This window comes from Coturnix japonica, chromosome 3 (assembly GCF_001577835.2).
Source record: "Coturnix japonica isolate 7356 chromosome 3, Coturnix japonica 2.1, whole genome shotgun sequence".
In the NCBI taxonomy this organism is placed as follows: Eukaryota; Metazoa; Chordata; class Aves; order Galliformes; family Phasianidae; genus Coturnix; species Coturnix japonica.
The window spans coordinates 60,118,658-60,136,519 of NC_029518.1; the positions used below are offsets into that span (position 1 = coordinate 60,118,658).

Consider the following 17,862-nt stretch of genomic DNA (forward strand, 5'->3'; position numbering starts at 1 on the left):
GTTGGAGAGCCGTGGGGTGCTGGCAGCCGAGAAGGCTCAGCAACTTCACATCTGCTGAAGCCTGAGTGTGTTTTTGCAGAGCACATAAGCACAACTTTGGTGAGGGCTCTTTTCTGAACTGCTTTAACCTTGCTGAGATAACAGCCCTGTTGTCTTGAAATCCCGCAGCCCTTATTGTTAGAGTAGGCGTACAAGAACCTCCTGCTCTGGTGCAGAGCACTCCGTGCCTGCGCAACACAGGCTCTTTCCAAGATCCTCTTCCACTTTATTGTTTGTTACAGAGTGACCCAAATACAGCTTCATGACAAAGTAAATGTGTTCAGTTCTCTGAAAAGTAAATTAACCAGAAGCTGATACTCCTGTTACATTGCCCAAAATATTTAATTAGCTTTCCGTGAAGATCGTGCCAGTGTGGTATGTCAATACAGGATATGCTTGTGGTGCTCATGAGAAACGATTACAGCACTGTATTGCAGATACCCTCAGCATGGATTTTCCTTTTGCATAAAGAGTTACAGCTGCCTCAGAGAAGTAGGAGAAGGGTGGAACCACTGTTGTCAGATCTTGTAATTCTCATTGTGGTGTTTGCTGTGCTTTTCCCCAGTTTCTAGAGAGAAATCCCACAGCCCAGCAACTGAAAGAGGCTCATACCCAGCATGCTGCCAGTTCCCTGACAAGGCACTATAAGCTTCTATTATGCAGCAGCACTTCTTGCTATCTACACATGGGAGAACAGGGAGGGGGTGTCCCATTTTTTCCATATGATAAAATGAAAAGCTAAGTTTCCAATTAAGAAAATAACTTTCTAAAACCATGACAGAAATCCTTCTTAAAAGGTCAACAAAGTGAATACAAAGGCGAGGGGGAGGAGGGGGACTTGGTTACCTAAACACTGGCGTTTAGGGTCACACAGAGTGCTGCACAACTTGAAGCTCAGCTTCCAAGTGCTGGTCTAGAAAACATAACTTTCTTGAAGTGCTGCTTATCTGCCACTCCTGCATGGCTGTCTCGGGTACTTTCACATATCTAAAGTATTTTAACACTCAAAAACAATTCCGGGACTCAAAGCATACATTTAGTAGGAATGTGTTTGAGGGAGAACAGAAGGGGTGAGGGCCTTGAGTTTAGAAATGTGGGATGTCATTTGGCAACAAGACCATGGCAGGAGAAGTTGAACACACAACCAACTGGGCCAGAGAAATCTCAGCAGGAAATAAACCCAAGGCATGTTCAACATGGAGTGATGATGATTCTTGTTACTCTGCAAACATAAATGAGATCTAATAGCTAGAAGCTGAAAGGAGAAAAATGTGCAGCTTATATTCCCATTTCTAGTTTGGTCTGTAAAGAAGGCACCTATGGATTAGGCTTTAAACAGCTTCCGATCCCAAAAGCCAATTCCTTCTACATTTGATAGGTAGAAGCTAGTGTGGGTGAGGCCAGAGGGGAGAAAGCTGCAGGAAATGAGGCTGTGTTTGTTTTGCTGCTTACAAAGCCGCATATTAGGGAGAGCAGCTAAGCATTCAAAATGATTAGCAAGGCTGGGTAGTAAATTCCTTTCATCATTCTGGCTGTCACCCTAAAATATGTGCTCTAGATTTACCACAGATTTGCTTGGTTTGGGCCAGGGAATTTCATTAAGTAATTCCTGCATCATGTGATGCAGAAGGTTGCACTAAATGCTCCAGCGACCATTGCCATTCTTCTGTTTCAATGATCCCTGTCTGATAAACAATGATAGTAGAATGAGGGAGAAAAATAAAGCACGGGTGTTGAGGAAGTACAAAGAGCCCCATCTATTTAAGTGCCGGGGCATTTTTATTTATTTATTTATTTTAATTGAATAGCAATTCCCAGGATCCATTGATCTTTACATTAGTTAGAGCGTCCTACAAGGACAGAAACCATGATGGGGAGAGTGTGAGTAATGAGCTCGCAGCCGAGTGAATCATTTCCCCTACAGCTTTGTGTTTGTAGAGAGACAGATGGTGGGAGCTGTGGAGAGGAAGAGGGTGGGGAAAGGCAGGTTTTTGCAAACAACACAAGTAGGGAGAGAGAGGATGGTGAAAAAGGAATAATCTGCAGGTAAGGGGGAAGGAGAGGCTGGAAACATGCAGGCTGCTTCAAAACTAACATGCTTATGTTGAAAGAGATTAAGGTGACAGGGAAGTTTCGCCTGGAATAATGCAGAGGTACTGGGGGCTGCTCCCCAATGCCTGCATATCTGCGGGGTGTGGGAGGGAAATGTACCGCCCAAAATGAGAGCGAACACTGGGATGAGGGCAGCATGAAGGGAGAGACAAAACTCACTGAGAAGCAGCCTGTCTTGTAGGCTTGCCAGAACTCCGATGACATGAATGTGTGTGAAGATTTTTTATGCCAGCCACCTGTGTGACAGAAATACGCCTAGCAATGTTTTCATCCCACAGATAAGCTACATTGGCCTCTCCAGTGAGGGAACCGTATGGTGGGTCTGGTACAAAGGTAATCCTATAAAACCCTGCGTGCGAGACATGAAATGCTGTCCCCGAAGCTGATTTTCTCTCAGGAAGCCCTTCTAGCCACCATCACTTGGTACCACTTAACAGAGCCATGAGGCAGACATCCCCAGAATCAGTGGCAGGGCAGGCAGGAGGTGGCCTGTGGGACAGACTCACTGCAGGGACTGGTTGGGACCCCTCCCCAGCCTGCAGCCCATCTTGGGGGTCTGGCTGCAAGGTAAGGCTGAGGGAAATGCCCGGACCTGGCAGGGAATGGGGAGCTGCATGGCCTTCCATGAAGGCCAGCTGTGGTAAAGGAAGGTGAGGAGGCCTCGGAGAGCACTCAGCACGCAGAACAGGTGCACGCTATCTCACCAAGCAAACATCTCTCGTTACTCTTTGGCTTTAATTTAACAGCTTCTCCCCTGCCGTCGCTTCTGTTTAAACTGTGCCAGTGGCAGATGACAGAGGTCCCCGCAGGCTGAGCTGAACGCACTGGTACATGGTGACACTGGGGGTTCCCAGCAGCAGCCTCGCACCTGCCCTGAGCTGTGGTGGCAGAAGGTGGCCATTTTGTGACACCTGCTCATGGTGGGAAGGCCTCAGGCCCTTCTCCAGGCTAACAGGAGGGCCCAAGGAACCTCCAGCAGAACATGGGTGCTCACAGTGAACCCCAGCAGGCTGGATGCTGGGAAAGGAGCGGCCTGAGTCCTGCCATGGGCAAGGGAATTACAGCACCCCATTGGCAGGTCAGGCTGACAAGTCCTCTCTGCTGTGCATTGCCAGCCTCTGAAGGTGGAAAGAGTTGTGGGAATGCCTCCAGGGACCACAGAAGTGTGTTTCTCTGGGGCTGAAAGAAAAGGTATGGTAATGCTCGGCATTGGACAAAAAAATAATAGTTTATAATTAAAACTGATCTGTTAAAAATCATGACTGCCACCACCTGCAGGGAGCTCGTTCTGACTGTATTTCATTCTTTGGGTTTTCCACTTCTTCTAAAGGACTATATTCTGGAAATACTACCTTTGTGGCTTTCTTCAAAGCTATCTTCTTCTGCTTGGCCTGACAGCTCTTACAACATGTCCATTCTATTTTTCGTCAGCTTCAATGCTCTGGTGTGCTGGCCTCAGGATTTTCAGCAAGCAGCGGGTGCTGCAGTGTGCTGTTAAAAAGCCTGCAGTCTTCAAAGGAAGCAATTTACTCAGAAAAACTTCTAAAAAGATAACACTGGTGGGGATTGAGCTGAACAGCCCAGGAGTAGCTAACGCATTAAAGACTCTTTCATCCCTATGCTGGCAGAGAGAACGCAGCCTGGCTTGGTACCGACCAAAACCACTCGGGTTTGTATTTGGTAGCATCACTTAAATGCTCAGCAGATACTGTGTGCATCTGACTGACATGAAGGAATGTATACAGCCACATGCATGCAACACCCACTGCAGCCTTCCTCCCAGATTTTTCCTATAAAGTGGACGTACAGAAACACTGAGATCCAGTCTCAGTATCGATACAGAAGCCAATTTTTCTTTGATGTCCAATTAACAGCACTCAGAAGACAACCAACCGTTTCTCTTTTAAGAAGATTAAAGATATCCCTGCCAATAACGATTCCAGATGCTTAAAAGTGTCTTTCCCCATGTACAGGGCAATGGATAAGACACAAAGAAATCATCTGGAAAAAGAAGATTTATCTCCACTTCACCACTGAATTGCTGCAGTCAGCAGAATGTTATCACTCTGCTCTGGGTTTCTTACATGAGAAGTGGAGATGAATGAAAACTGGCCATTTAGGAAAAGTTATTATTTGAGACTTACTCAATAAAATACTATGTGCATATAAATAATTTTTGTGTGTCCATTTTCCCTCCAGTCTTCTAACAGAGATGATTTTCATGAAGCAGGGGCTGTAAAGAAGCTGAAACAGCAGAAACCCAGTAGTAAGGATGTCCCAAAAGAGAGATGAGATGGGGACTTTAAATAGGAGTAATAGAAACTGGGAAGGCACACAGGAAGTATGATAAAGAGGAAAGCAATTATAAAGTAATCACGTTGAAGGAAGTGGCAAAACCAACCAGCTAGCACAGATTTGTCTTCTTTCTGCTACATTATATTGCATTTTTAAATCAAAGAGGAAAAAGACAGCAAAATGGTATTTTCCTCAGCCTGTGCATCCCCACCTAAAAGCAACATTCAGCCCATCGTATCCCAATGCTGCTCTCAACATAAGCTTGAGGGGTGAAAGAAGAGGTGTAGACCTCAGGTGCAGACTGTGCTGCCTGAGAAAATTATCAGGGTGCTTTTATGTGAAGACTGGTCCATGGTGTAGTGGAGACACTAAGCCATGGCCTGGAACAGTGATTGAGCACCTGGTAGAAGGCAGGGCCAGTCCAGGGGAGTTCAGGTGCATGCAATGAATCTGAGTGACCAGAAGGGGTGAAGCCAGGATCCACCCCTTCCCAGACCTCATTTAAGGGTTGGCAGTGTAGGCAAAGGCATTGCTTTGGAGATCCCTGTCTACTGGAGGTTTTTTTTTAAAGGTAAGTGGTTTTCCTTTATTTCTGTTTCCACAGCTGCTGCAGCAGTGTGGGGTTGTGCCACTCTGCTATAGTTGTTGTATCTTTCATCATGTTGTGGTGTTACATGTTGTTGTAACTGGTAGCAGAAAGGTAAGTGTCTCCATGCTCTTGTGAGATGCTGCCTGTGGATCTGGCTGTGCAGTAAAACCAGTAAGTGCCAGAAACTTGTGATGGGCCTCAGCAAAATGAATCCTCCTGAGGAGACAGAGCACCTCTCAACCTAACAGTTTCCTATGTCCAGAGCAGTTCCTAGGTATGTTCCAGGGAAAGGCATTTTATCTGACCAGCTGTACAGTGTACAGACACAAACCACAGCCAGCGTGTGTGCAAGCTCCTGGTTTGTTGCATGAGCCTGAGCTTTTTGACTCCCAGTGCACAGTGGGAGTTAACAAGCTTTCAAGGTACTTTGCATGAGCTCAAATATTGATCAGCTCTGCTGCTATTTGCATTATGTGTGCTGTTGCCCAGCAAAAAGTGTGGTTTCTGTTCTGATTTCTTATCTCTCATTCATTAACCTTTAATCAACAGAAGCAAATAGTTTCTCCCATGTCATCTCTATTTTACTATGCTAAAAGCAGCTATTTATGTAGCTGCTGTGTGTAACGTTGTAGACCAGAATGCTCTTCTTATGAAGGGCTTATGGTCCAACTGCACGTGGGATTTGAGTGGCAAATGAGAATCCTCTGCAAATCATCTGTCGCTTCTTTGTAAGCCCCGCTTCCCTTCCTTACGTCTGCATTTGGACTGGGGATAATGAACTTCCTGTATCATGCACTGCGACACAAGGACACCCATTGTATGCGAACCAAGGAAGAGTGTATCAGTGAGTGGTTTGTAAGGCAGCTCTGACGGGTCTTGTTAGAATGACTTACTCTCAGAGTTCCAGTGGTTTGATTAAGTGGATCATGTGATAAGCACTTATAATGAACTTCTTCACATGCTGCCAGGGGAGGCCCGGCAGATAAAGTGCTTAATCCCACGGCTATTGCTCTGTGCATAACAAACTGATTGCAAAGACAGAAGAGTCGTACAATTCATTGGTTTCTACTATGCAGGACAGCACAACAGCGTTATACAATTTTCTTTCTGCTGCCCAAGTCAAAATATCCTTGCTACTAAATCCAGTTCAAACTAGCACACTTTTCCTCCCGCAGCTCACCAAGCTCTCAGCCAGGCAGGTCAAGGCTGAATGTAACCACCTGCAGCAAGCCTAGGCTTGCTTCTGAGTGATTTCTTTCTTATTAAAGAAAACAGACCCCTCAGAAACAACAACAAACAAGACCAGGGCATAAACTCCTGAGTAACCCCAGCTAGTTTGTTTTAAAAATAAAAATCTAGGTCAGCCTGAATCACCGCAGGGGTAATCTTCATTTCACTGCAAACAGCAGCAGAGGTCAACAAGCCAGCCTCACATGGGGCATCTCTTGCAGTTTTGGCTGAAACCTATGGGACCGATGACCAGGGTAAGACAACATCAGATGTTCTCTCTTGCTCTCCCTAGCTGGTGGCTCACACCGTGCAGTGCCTTTACAGAAATCATTTCAGTAGTGTATGGTACTGAAGGAGTGTAGGGAGATACATGGGTGGTAGGCTTCCAGTGAGGTAACTTGGGACCCTTACATCAGAAAAACAGTGGTGTGGGTATGGATAATGCCTTTCCCTTTAGGTACTTGCTGACACCAGAGCTGGGACTTCAAGTGGTAGCTGATGAGGCAGCAGAGGCCTCATCTGCAAAGCTGGCTTCAGGAGCACCTGTCCTCAGGCTACCCCATTCTTGGTAATCCCACTGAGTAATCAGTTCTTCAGGGTCATGGAGTGAATAAGGAAATCATCTTGGGAGTCCAGGCGTTAGGAGGAACAACAGGCAGAAGCAGCATGTCATGTCACCTTACCAGCAGGATGTGTCTGTCCTGCACATCAGCATAAGGGTTAATATTGTTTGATGCAAGGTTGAATCAAACTGGTGGTAGTAACTGTTATCTAACTTAGAGCCCTTAGGTTTCCCTCTTGCTCTGTGGTCATACTGAGAGTGAAGGAGAGCTTAGCCTTACACAGAAGTGTATGAAATGTCTTGCTGTATTAACAAGCTAATTTGGATGACACACTCATAACACCTAGTGCAGTAGTTACAGACACCCAGCAATGGAACGTTTGCCAGGTGAGGAATGTAAGGATGACTATCAGATTGACTTCTTACGTGAATAAGAACATCAGATGGGTAGGGGTGACACCCTGCTTTCTGGCCTGACCTACTGTGATGCTTATCTGTATGATAAGGAATGCTCTGGGGCTGTGGCATCTCACAGCAAGCCTAGGGGATGGTAATACATGTTTGTGTAGGCAGTCAACCCATAAATATGACTGCAGTTTAAAATGTACATTGAACTTTGAATATCAGCTTCCCTATACAGTGTTACTAGCCATTAAGTTTCCTTGAGTCATGTTATTCCTCAATTAATGAGATTACACAGGTGTGATCAAAGGGATAATAGGATACTAATCAGATTTCATCAGCAAAATGATGTTTCCAGCTGTGATGGCATGGGAGAAAGGCCTCATCTTGATGTATTTTTCCAGCTAATAAGAATTCACATACCTAACAGTGAGAAAAATGTTTAAAAATACACTTTCCATGTGATCAGTAAGAGCCAAGAACTGCAAAATTATGATCCTGCTATTAGATTCAGTCATCAGAAAGTAACTTAATTGTAATTTTAACCTGGTCTACAGAATCTGCTATTTGAATTGTTACCATTTGACAGGGATATCTCCTGGCAATGTTGGCTCATTGTCCTTAATTGTGTTTTGGTATTTTGAACTGAACGTGCACCCCCACAGCATTTAACTCACACGTTTGATATTTCAGGTGATGTATGGATGTTGAACACGGAAGGATTTTACTCCATGCTTAAAACAATTCAGGTAAAAGTCATTTATCCTTAATTCTATTAAGTGACTAGTGAATTTTTCAAGTCAGTACTTATTTATTCTTATGTTAAATCAGTGTCTCCCAAGCTCTGCATGCCCAGTTGGAGGAACTGAATCCACCAAATTCCACAAGAACTGATGGAGATTTTTGTAAACGTGCGGCTTACTGAAGCTAGGTACTCCAAATAGAGACCCAGGCTACAGTATTTCATTTCTCACTCCTTTAACACTACATAATTCTGCTACAAAGCTGCATTGTGAGATTTTTGGCTTCTAAATTTTTAGCAGCTGAAGAGCATCAGTGGCATTAGGTGAAATTTCTTTCAGGCTTAGCAGTCTTTACCACGTATTTTCCTTCTACATGACAAAACAGATGAAGGTGTTTTTGGTTTAAAACACAGACACTAAGCTACCCATGATCTAGGTGAAATTGTGAGTATTGTAGATTAGATGCTTTGGAGTATCACCGTGCTTTTTCGCTACTCTCCCTACTTTTATGTATTGAATACCGTCTGCAGATTTCCTGTGTAGGCCTATCCCCAGGGACTGAAAACCTGGTGTAGACAACTCATAAATAAAGCGAGTGAGACATGAGCAAGAAAAAGCATGGCGTACTTCTGGGAATCACTCCAGGAAAATAAATGTGCAAGATGGCACATCACCCTACACAAAGCTGGCAAAGGTAAAATAACATTTGGGTTTGATCATTACAGAAAATAAAATAATTCTGTGCTCATATGTACGTGCTGGTCTTTCACTGAAATGAAAGGGCAAAGGTAAGAATCCAAAGTCCAAAAGTGGGGTTTTGACTTACAGGAAGACAAATCTGCCAGTGGCTGTTGCAGCTTATTTAACTGGAGGATGAAGCCTGGATCTGATCCCTGGCTTTCAGAAAGTCTGTGAGTTCTCTAGGAATGGCCACCATCATTTATTTCTCATCTCTGCTGCTCACTACTTTTGCAGCATATGCTTGCTTTTAAAGGGCCATCTAAATTCTAGGTATACCCTTTTCTCACCAATGACAATGCATGATTTTATATAGAAGCGGCATAAAACCACAGTAAAGAACAGAAGAGAAACGATCAGCTTGCTTTCTTATAATGGGCTTGGATGAACATACCCTCCCGTTTCCATCTGTGCTTTATTCTCTTTTGCTGGAGAGTAGGATATTACATTTATTGGCACTGACATTCCTCAGAGCTTATTCTTTTTCTCCCCTTCTGCTCTACCCTCATTTTCCCACTCTTCTTTTAACTATTTTTTAGTCTCCTGCATCCTCATTTTCCTGTGCACTGTCTGGTCTCCAGTTTACTGTATTTATGAGCCACTCTGCAAGTCCAAGCCACTGTGCAGAAGATACAACAATAGGACAACTACACGGAAACTATTACTATCTAAGGGATGAGTTGGCAGAGAAGACATCCTGCAGCTATACAGGCTGCAGACAGATGCTTACCTATGTTTTGCTTGGCTGTAATCTGGAAGTGTACAGAATTCTTTGACAGCAAAAGTATTCTTGCCAATTCTCTACAGTGCCCTTATTTTTTGCTTTTGGGGATGAGGGTTTACCTTCATTGTGAAACTGCAACATGTTGAAAATTCTGCTTGAGTTTTTAAATATCTACATTATTGTGCAGGTATAGCTTTAAAACAAGCTGTTTGATTGAATGTCCTCACACTATCAGATATTACTAGTGTTTCACCGCACAACAAACCAGCAGAAAAGCTTTTTATACATCAAAATGAATGGAAAATTACTTAGAAACAGGAATTCTAGGAGAGATGTATATGAACATCTGCCGGAGTTGAACCATTTGCTTATGTGACTTTGGGGCCTGATACACCCATCATTCAGGACCATTCTATTTTGAGAAGATGTCTTCAAATGTTTTTGATTTCCTGACTGTGTTTCGAATAGGAGTGTCTACTGAAACCTTTCTTGAAGCTACTCTGCAGACTAAGTATACAAGAAAAGACTTTATGCAAGTGTTGTGATTTAATTACTTCCTGGCACAGACAGTAATGTCACATTCTCACAGCACCAACTCAAGCCATATCAGAAGACAGCCAACAAAAAGCAGTTTAAGGGTCTGACCCAGCTGTAAAGAGGGCATCCAAAAACAGATGGTGGTAACTTTCAGTAGTGACTTGCATGGTGTCAAGTTCTAACCCATATCCTGTGAATTACTCATTTCCTACAGGAAATTCATCTTTGCTACTATCACTTAAAAGAATCACAGCCACCTATTCTGCTTTGAAGTATCTGTCTGCTTTCTAGTGTTTCAGTCTAGCAAGCATATTTCCCCTGAATTGGCAGTATTTTTAGACTAAAAGGGTCCTTAGACTAAAAGTGTAAGGACTCTGTGGTTTGAGAAAGTCACATATAAGTTCAATGTCTGATGCAAGAGCAAATCTCCTCATGACAATGTGCAGACTAATGGGTTTCTGTAGCTGTCTCCATCAAGGGAAAAAAAGAGGGATGAATTGTTTAGTACTTGTGAAACATTCAGCTAATCTTTCCACTTAACTTGCAAGAGACTTGGTGATGTGTTTTGTGTTTGTTTTTTAATATTCAGCATTTGGAAGCTCCATCTCCCTGAGTAAATAAGAGCACTACAATTATTGTCTACGCTGTAACAACAAAAAGTCCTTTGGCCCAGATGTGAGTGTGACTATATTCTGTACCTCCTCTCCCCAAGAGAGGGGATATACCTGGAGTGGGTAGTGTAATATGGCAGCGTGGGCTGCCGGCAGTCTGCTTGTCAGCATTTCTGTGCTAGTGTGCTAAACTACTGAGCTCACTCAGGCACTCAGATGCCATCAAGCTCTAAAGGAAAGTCTCTGTGCCTACATCTGTGGTCAGTCCTGTATGTTTGCAGTATGAAATATAAGTGTGATTTTTCAGCATGGTTCAGGTCTACTTTCAAAGGAGTGCAGATGAAGGTCTTTGGTGATTATGCAAATGTACTAATTATGTAAATCTAGGAGACTTACGACAATTAGAATTAAGGCTGAGAATGTAAACATGGACCTTGTTATCTTGCACTTCGAGGTAGTGTTATTTTTCTGAACAATGTAACACATTAAAACCTCAATTCCAACACAAATCTTTACTAACAAATCAGGTTGATGGGTAGAAAGATAAAGGTTAAGCATAATTTGTTATTTACAGTTTTCAAATTCACATACAAATCCCTGTGTTCTGAGTGCTACACTCTTATGCCCCATACATATGTTGTTTGTTTTACCAGATTACATGTGAATGAAAAGAACAGCTGCGACCTCCCCTGTACTTTGAAAGGGCTCTAACAAACACAAACAAATTCAACAAAAACAGGGCATGAATGGCCTATAGTTAAATGAGGGCAAAGCCCCATGTAGTTTTATAAAGATTTAGCTAAAGTTGGTAAATGAAACCACCTGTGTAAGATTTGCATGCAACCAAAATATATTACAGAATCACAGAATGACCCGGGTTGGAAGGGACCTCAAGGATCACGTAGTTCCAACCCCCCTGCCTGGCAGGGCCACCAAACATACACCTTTACTAGATCAGGTTGCCCAGGGCACCGTCCAACCTGGCCTTGAACACCTCCAAGGACGGGGCATCCACAACCTCCCTGGGCAGCCTGTTCCAGGGCCTAACCGCTCTCTTAGTGAGACATATTGATAGACATATAGATAGATAGATAGACATATAGATAGATATATTGATAGACATATTTCAGCACTCACTGCAATTTCTGATTATCATCCCTTCTCTATACCTCCTCGACTACATGCATTCCTGTTCTTTCCCTCCAGCAACAACAGGCCTCTGAACTCAGCTGGATATGGAGGCTGCTTCCTCCCCACCAACAACACTGTGCCAATCTTGTCCTGCAGGGCATCTGCTCTCAGCTTCTGCTAAACTGTCTGCTCAATATGGGATGTGGAAGGGATGAAACTATGGGTGCTGGGAGAGGAGTCTGTATGCAAGAAATATTGTAGTTGATATTCAGGTGGGGAGGGAAATAAGAAAGGAAAATGAAGGAATTAATTCATCGTTTACCGACATATATTTTTCTGTGAAATGTGAAAGTTTAATGATCTCTTGTGTTTTGGTCTTCTTCCATATACTCTCTCTGCTGTCTAGGCTTTCCCATGTGTCAAATGACCCAGATACTTCAACATTTCCTGAACTGCGCTCCCGATGAAGGACAGGATAAGGTGGGACAGGAGAGGATACAGTAGAGGAATGACCTACAGTGTTCTGTACTTTGTTCTTGATATGAGCAGAGTAACCTCCCTCAAAGCACCTACTGTGAAATCTGCAGTCCATGACAAGGTTCCAAGGCCTGGCAAGATACCTGAGTCAGCAGAGCATGCCTGCCCACCTGGAGTCTATAATATCAGCAGGCACATCAGCTTAATGCTCAAAAGAACAGCATGAATGCGTTTCTCCAGCCATGAGAAAGAGTGTTAAATTTGTGCAATTTTCCCCTACATTCTCCAAACAGTTACGTAAAACCAGCCCATATTTCCCTCTTACTATGGGGTGAATATAATTCTCTCTGAAAAAAAAAATCTGCTTCTGAAAGAAGATGTTAATTTGCAGGAATGATTAATAGTTCTGCTGACTGCTAGAAATCCAGCTAGAGCAGTTAGAGTATGGTGGCTTTACAGGAGAGGGATAAAGTTTATTAGATTTTCTGTAACTGAGTGTCCTCAGCTGAACCTACCAACCCTTTGCTGTGCAAGGATTGTAACTCCCGCTGCAGTTGGATCAGCCTCCATTTCTATTTTTAGTGCAGATCTTGCTCCTTATTTAGCCCTGATTGCACAGCCAGAACTGCGTTCTCAGCAGCTCAGTGAAAAGCCTGCCTGTTCCATTTTATAACTTTTCCAGACAAAAAGATGGGAAGCCTGCAGCTTTCCAAACACTCTTATTTTTAAGAGCTTGCAATACGATACAGCCTAAAACCCAAGGGCTGAATGAATCCCTGCTGAAATACTATTGAATTTTCCGGAGTTTTATTCAGCATTAATTTGGCTGCTCGTAAGATACTTGGGAGATTAAAACATTAACAAAACAAACAACTCCCTCCCCTCACCCCAAAAAAACCCAACCAAACAACAACAACAAAAAGCAAACAACAAAAATCCCCTCTTCACTGTAAGTACTTAAAAAGTTATTTATCAAAAAAAAGTAATAATATGCATCTGGATCAAATCCTCTAGACAATATGCTATCTTCTTTAGATTCACAGTTTATAAATCCAATTTATGGAATCACATGCCAAGAAAGAAAGAAACAAGGAAAAATGGAAAACACTGAGTTTGAAGATTCTGTAAGTAGGGACGACCACACAGAAGCAATTTTCTGGCACTCAATTAAAACCATTCAATTAACATTTCTGAGCAAAGTTTTCCCACTGTAGCTAAAACAGAGTTGCTGTAGTTCTATCTGCGTTAGCTACAGCGCTTTGCCTTTGCTTAAAGGGTTTGTGTCTGCAATATCTTAGTGATATATACTGAGGAAGTTATATTTTAATGTGTTGTACACATTAAAAGCAACAAGATTAAGATGATTAGGGTCGTTGTTAGTCTGTAAACACACAACCTACATTGTTAATACAATACATCCTTATCTACGTGTACTGAAATACGTTGCCAATTGTGTGATGGCATTTTGCATCTTACTATAAACCTAAAACAAGCATACCTGCGAATATGATTTTATTCTTAAGGCAAGGTAAAAAAGAATAATATCCTTGTATGCACAGATCTCTTCTTAGATGAAATCCTAAACCCTTCCTTCCTGCACCAGATTTCTAAGGAATTGTTATGCTGCTCAGGCAGTAATCACTGAATTCAGCCGTCTTTATCGGACACGTAATGACATCCAACACCCCTCTTGCAATGGGGGAGATTGATTGCAGATGGAAATTTCCCTCAGCTTCCCCTGCATTCAGGCTCTTCACTAGCCCTTTTATGCCACACTGAGAACACAAAGGCAGATTCAAACGAAAATTAACTGGAAGAGCAAAGGAATTAAAATCAGCAAAGGAACTGATAGACTAACACATTCTCATTGTAAATTCAGGAGTTTAATTAGCCCCCAGTCAAACAATGGACAAATCAAAGCCAATAAAAAATGGAAGGACCGTTAAAAGTAGATATTCAGCAGATCTGAATGTACATATTTTGTGTGCCTCCACCACCCAATTCATTCTGTGAAAACAGAGGGTGTTCCAAACATATGAAGTCAGGTTCATTATCTCGATTTAAATACCACAGAGCTTGAAAGAGTGAAGTTGAATGCCACAAGAAGTAAGTACTCAAGATGACTATCTCAAAGGCATGAGGTTAGAAACTGAAAGGACTGGAAGTTATCAACAGAAAATAAACCTACTTGAAAGCCTGTTTATCCTGGCTGGCATCAGGAATATTGTACCCTTGTACCCTAAATAGAGACCGTGGAAATCTGGCTAATGAGGATACTCGCTGTCTTGGCTCTGGTTTTCAGCGCCACATACAGAGCTGGATCTCTAACGCATTTAGGAAAAAGAAACAGGAAAAAATACACTGGCACTGCAAGATGTCAAAGCTAAAACCAGGCCAACGGAGTCACAATTATAGCACAAAATATATCAATTTATCTTCAATTCATATTCTGGACATAATTTTTAATAATAAAAGTGGCTGCTGAATCCACATGGAAGAAAAACTTGTCTAAGAGTATATCGCTTTGTTTGGAATTCAAGACTACAAAGCGGACCCTCACAAATGATGAGTGCTTTGTGTCTGACCAGCAGCTATTTCTGTATTTTGTTGGAATGACCACGTCTGTGTTTTGAGTTAGGAGATGTGCATAACATTACAAGAAAATTATTCAAGTGCCTTTTTAGCTCAAAATGAAGTAGGTCACTTTGAAGTCAGCTTTGATGGCCAGTTCTGTTGTTGCTCCTTTTTTTTTCTTCTTCTTTTTTTTTGTTGGTGTTTTGAGAGCATCGGTCTGTTCCCTCAGCACCACTTAATCACTGGTAACTTTCATGGAGAGCAAACAAAAGGCCTCTTTTATTTATCCATTATGTTACTAAGAGGTGAGAACAGCTTGATGCAAATGAAAATCATTAAAGCATTCTGTGCTACCATTAACCGTCTGAATATCTGCCTATGCAAATACAGCACACAGCCCAGTGAAACTGCAGCCTACCGCATTGAAAATCCACGCCTTATGATTCTCTTATCCCAACAGTTAAAATACTCCATGTGATGTGCCTCTGTAAGCACTTAGTTTGGATGGGCATGGAAACGGAGTGGAAGCCATTACACAGAAACATATTCCGTTTCAGAAACCCTTTCACCGTGACTGGCCAATGGGTAACACCAGAGCTAACAGATTCATTACAGTACTGCAGTGTGAAGCTGAAACGTGATTGCTCATATGTGAACCTGCATGCAATTACACCCAGAACTTCATGTAAGTAAGCAGTCCCATTTAAGACAACATGAACATATCATAATGCAAAACCACGAGTGGTCTGGAGGATTAGAGGCCTAATTAGATATAAAACCTACTGACTTTGTCCTTTGCATAGCCACTTAACCCCACGCAAGTTAGCACAGAACACCTCTGTTCTCACTAAGTAGCACCCTACCCCACCATTAAGACTGGTAAATGTCTGAAGCTGGAGAGCTCAGTCTCCCAGCAGAAGTAGTACCTAGCAACCAGAGCGCAGGAGAACCTTTGTATTCCTTAGAATTCTAACCAAAGACATACATATGGCAGCTTAGAAAGCACGTTAGAGGAGGCCACTTACTGCTGCACATTTTGTCTCCTTTGTGAAATTTAGGTTAGCCAACAGGCAACATTTTATTTCTGATGTCTAAGAGCTTTTCTAGACCTAAGTTTTGGCAGAAGTAAGGGATATCTCACCCTCCTTTGGGACACATTCCTTTGTTACCTACTCTTACACCACAGAACAGAGGTTAGGACAATGTGTTAATTAAAAGCAGCTGGAAAGGAAATGGTTGATTGGATTCTGTGCCTTTACTGCTTGAAGGACTAAAATCAGCTTCTCCTGTCTGGTAGGGGAGTACTCCCATCAGCAGAGGCCTGTGTACAAAGCATCTCTTACATCTACCTTGAGACTCTGACAATCAGTGCTGGGGAATGGAAGACACCCGGGCCAGAAAGAATAAGGATACTTTAATTGCCTAGGCTGCTTATGTATTTTCATTAAGCAGTAATTATACAGCTTGAATGCACACAACTGCATGCAAGGACTAAGGACTCCTAGGCAAGTGCTCTTATTTCTTATTTATTTGGACGCTGTGAAATTAATGTATTTGAAGCACTTACTTAGAAAAGAAATTCAGAAGTCTTGTGAGCTTGGCAAAGTGGAACACTTAAAAAACCTTATCAGAGTCACTGTTGCTCCACCTGTACTGTTTAATAGAGTGGTACTGAGGAATAACCTGAACATCACACTGCTCATCACCTGCACTGCCCAGCTGGCAGCATGCTGCGGGGCAGCTTTGGCCCATAACAACCATCTGGAATGATGCTCCCAAGTGGCTCAGGGGACAACACAGGGAGACCCAGCCAACTCTCTGGCCTTCATTATTTCATAATACAGTATAAATATAATGTTGCAGCTAGAACATGTAGTCTCTCAACAGTTGTTTGGGTTTTATTTTGCTAACAAGTAAGTGAAGGTGGAGGTTTTGGGGTAAGAAATCCGATTTCCTTCTCTAAACAAGCAGATATTAAAATAAAAACAACAACACAAGACCCTTATTCATTGCAGTAGGAAAGCACGGTCTGTTTTCTAATAGATAGCAACTGTAACCGCTATCTTCAGACAATGAAGAAAAACCACCATGAGCTGCAAGAAAGATACTGTCTAACCAAAGATGTATTTGTTTTTCCCAGAGCACAAGGTCCTGGCACTGGCAGTTCTTGTCTCAAAGGCCCACACCTAATGCCTTACTTCAGAATGATACAGTTTTGCAAACTAGACCACGGCTACATTTGATTTACTGACCGATTCTCTTCTGTTTCCTTTTAAAGAGAAAGAATGTGTTTAAAGCAGGGTGTGAGAATGCAATCACTTCTTGGAAGGCTGTTCCCTCTCAACAATCTGATACATTTTCATGGTTCTTTTTACAGTATAACCATTTCCTATTTCCCCCCCTGTGTTAATAGTTTCAATCTACAATCATTTTATTTTGCAAAAAGCACAGTCCTAGTGAGAACAGGTCACTTAAGCATTAGAATAAAACATCCAAATAAGTCAAAAGTCCATATTCTGTCCTGAGGAAAACAGCTACTCAAAATACTGTCTCCACAAAACACTTTTCAAAGTAGCACACAAAAAGAAAGGTGAAGGTGCAGTGGGTAGGGAGACTGAAGAAGGCGCTGTGTCTGTGTTTTATGGATGTGGGGGCTAGTGTTGCTATTAGCCAAGTGGTCAATTTACCACTTTTGAAGGAAAACAGCTGTCACTGAATTTCTAACTTAGCTGCAAGACTATTCAAGAGACACCATATTACAACAGAATAAGTCTTGGACATTTAACTGCACAGCTTCCAGAGTAAAAGTACCTGATTTCTGTACCTGCCTAGAAGTTCGTCACCTCCACACAAGATTTTCTCCCTAGAAACAGGATTATGGTGTCTTTCTTTCTAGTACTTCCTAATTTCCAGTAACGCACCACATCAGAATAACAGATAACACCTTATAAATTTGTGTTCCTCCTAACTTTGTATCTCCAACTGTATCTATCCCATGCTTTAAGATATACAGCAATCAATATACTGGCAAGTCTCCAAGATTGTCGAGGTAAATCTGCGTGCTGACGAGGCTTGTACTTACAGTGACAGCCTTTAGT

General features: G+C 42.4%; 1 long non-coding RNA gene across 1 annotated transcript; it reads left to right on the forward strand.

Moving 5' to 3' along the window:
• Positions 1 to 5,063: 5,063 nt before the first annotated feature.
• LOC107311794 lies at positions 5,064 to 13,081 on the forward strand. Its single transcript, XR_001554258.2, has 4 exons — positions 5,064 to 6,519; positions 7,923 to 7,978; positions 8,503 to 8,666; positions 12,120 to 13,081. It is a non-coding gene; the product is annotated as an uncharacterized LOC107311794 (long non-coding RNA).
• Positions 13,082 to 17,862: the final 4,781 nt, after the last annotated feature.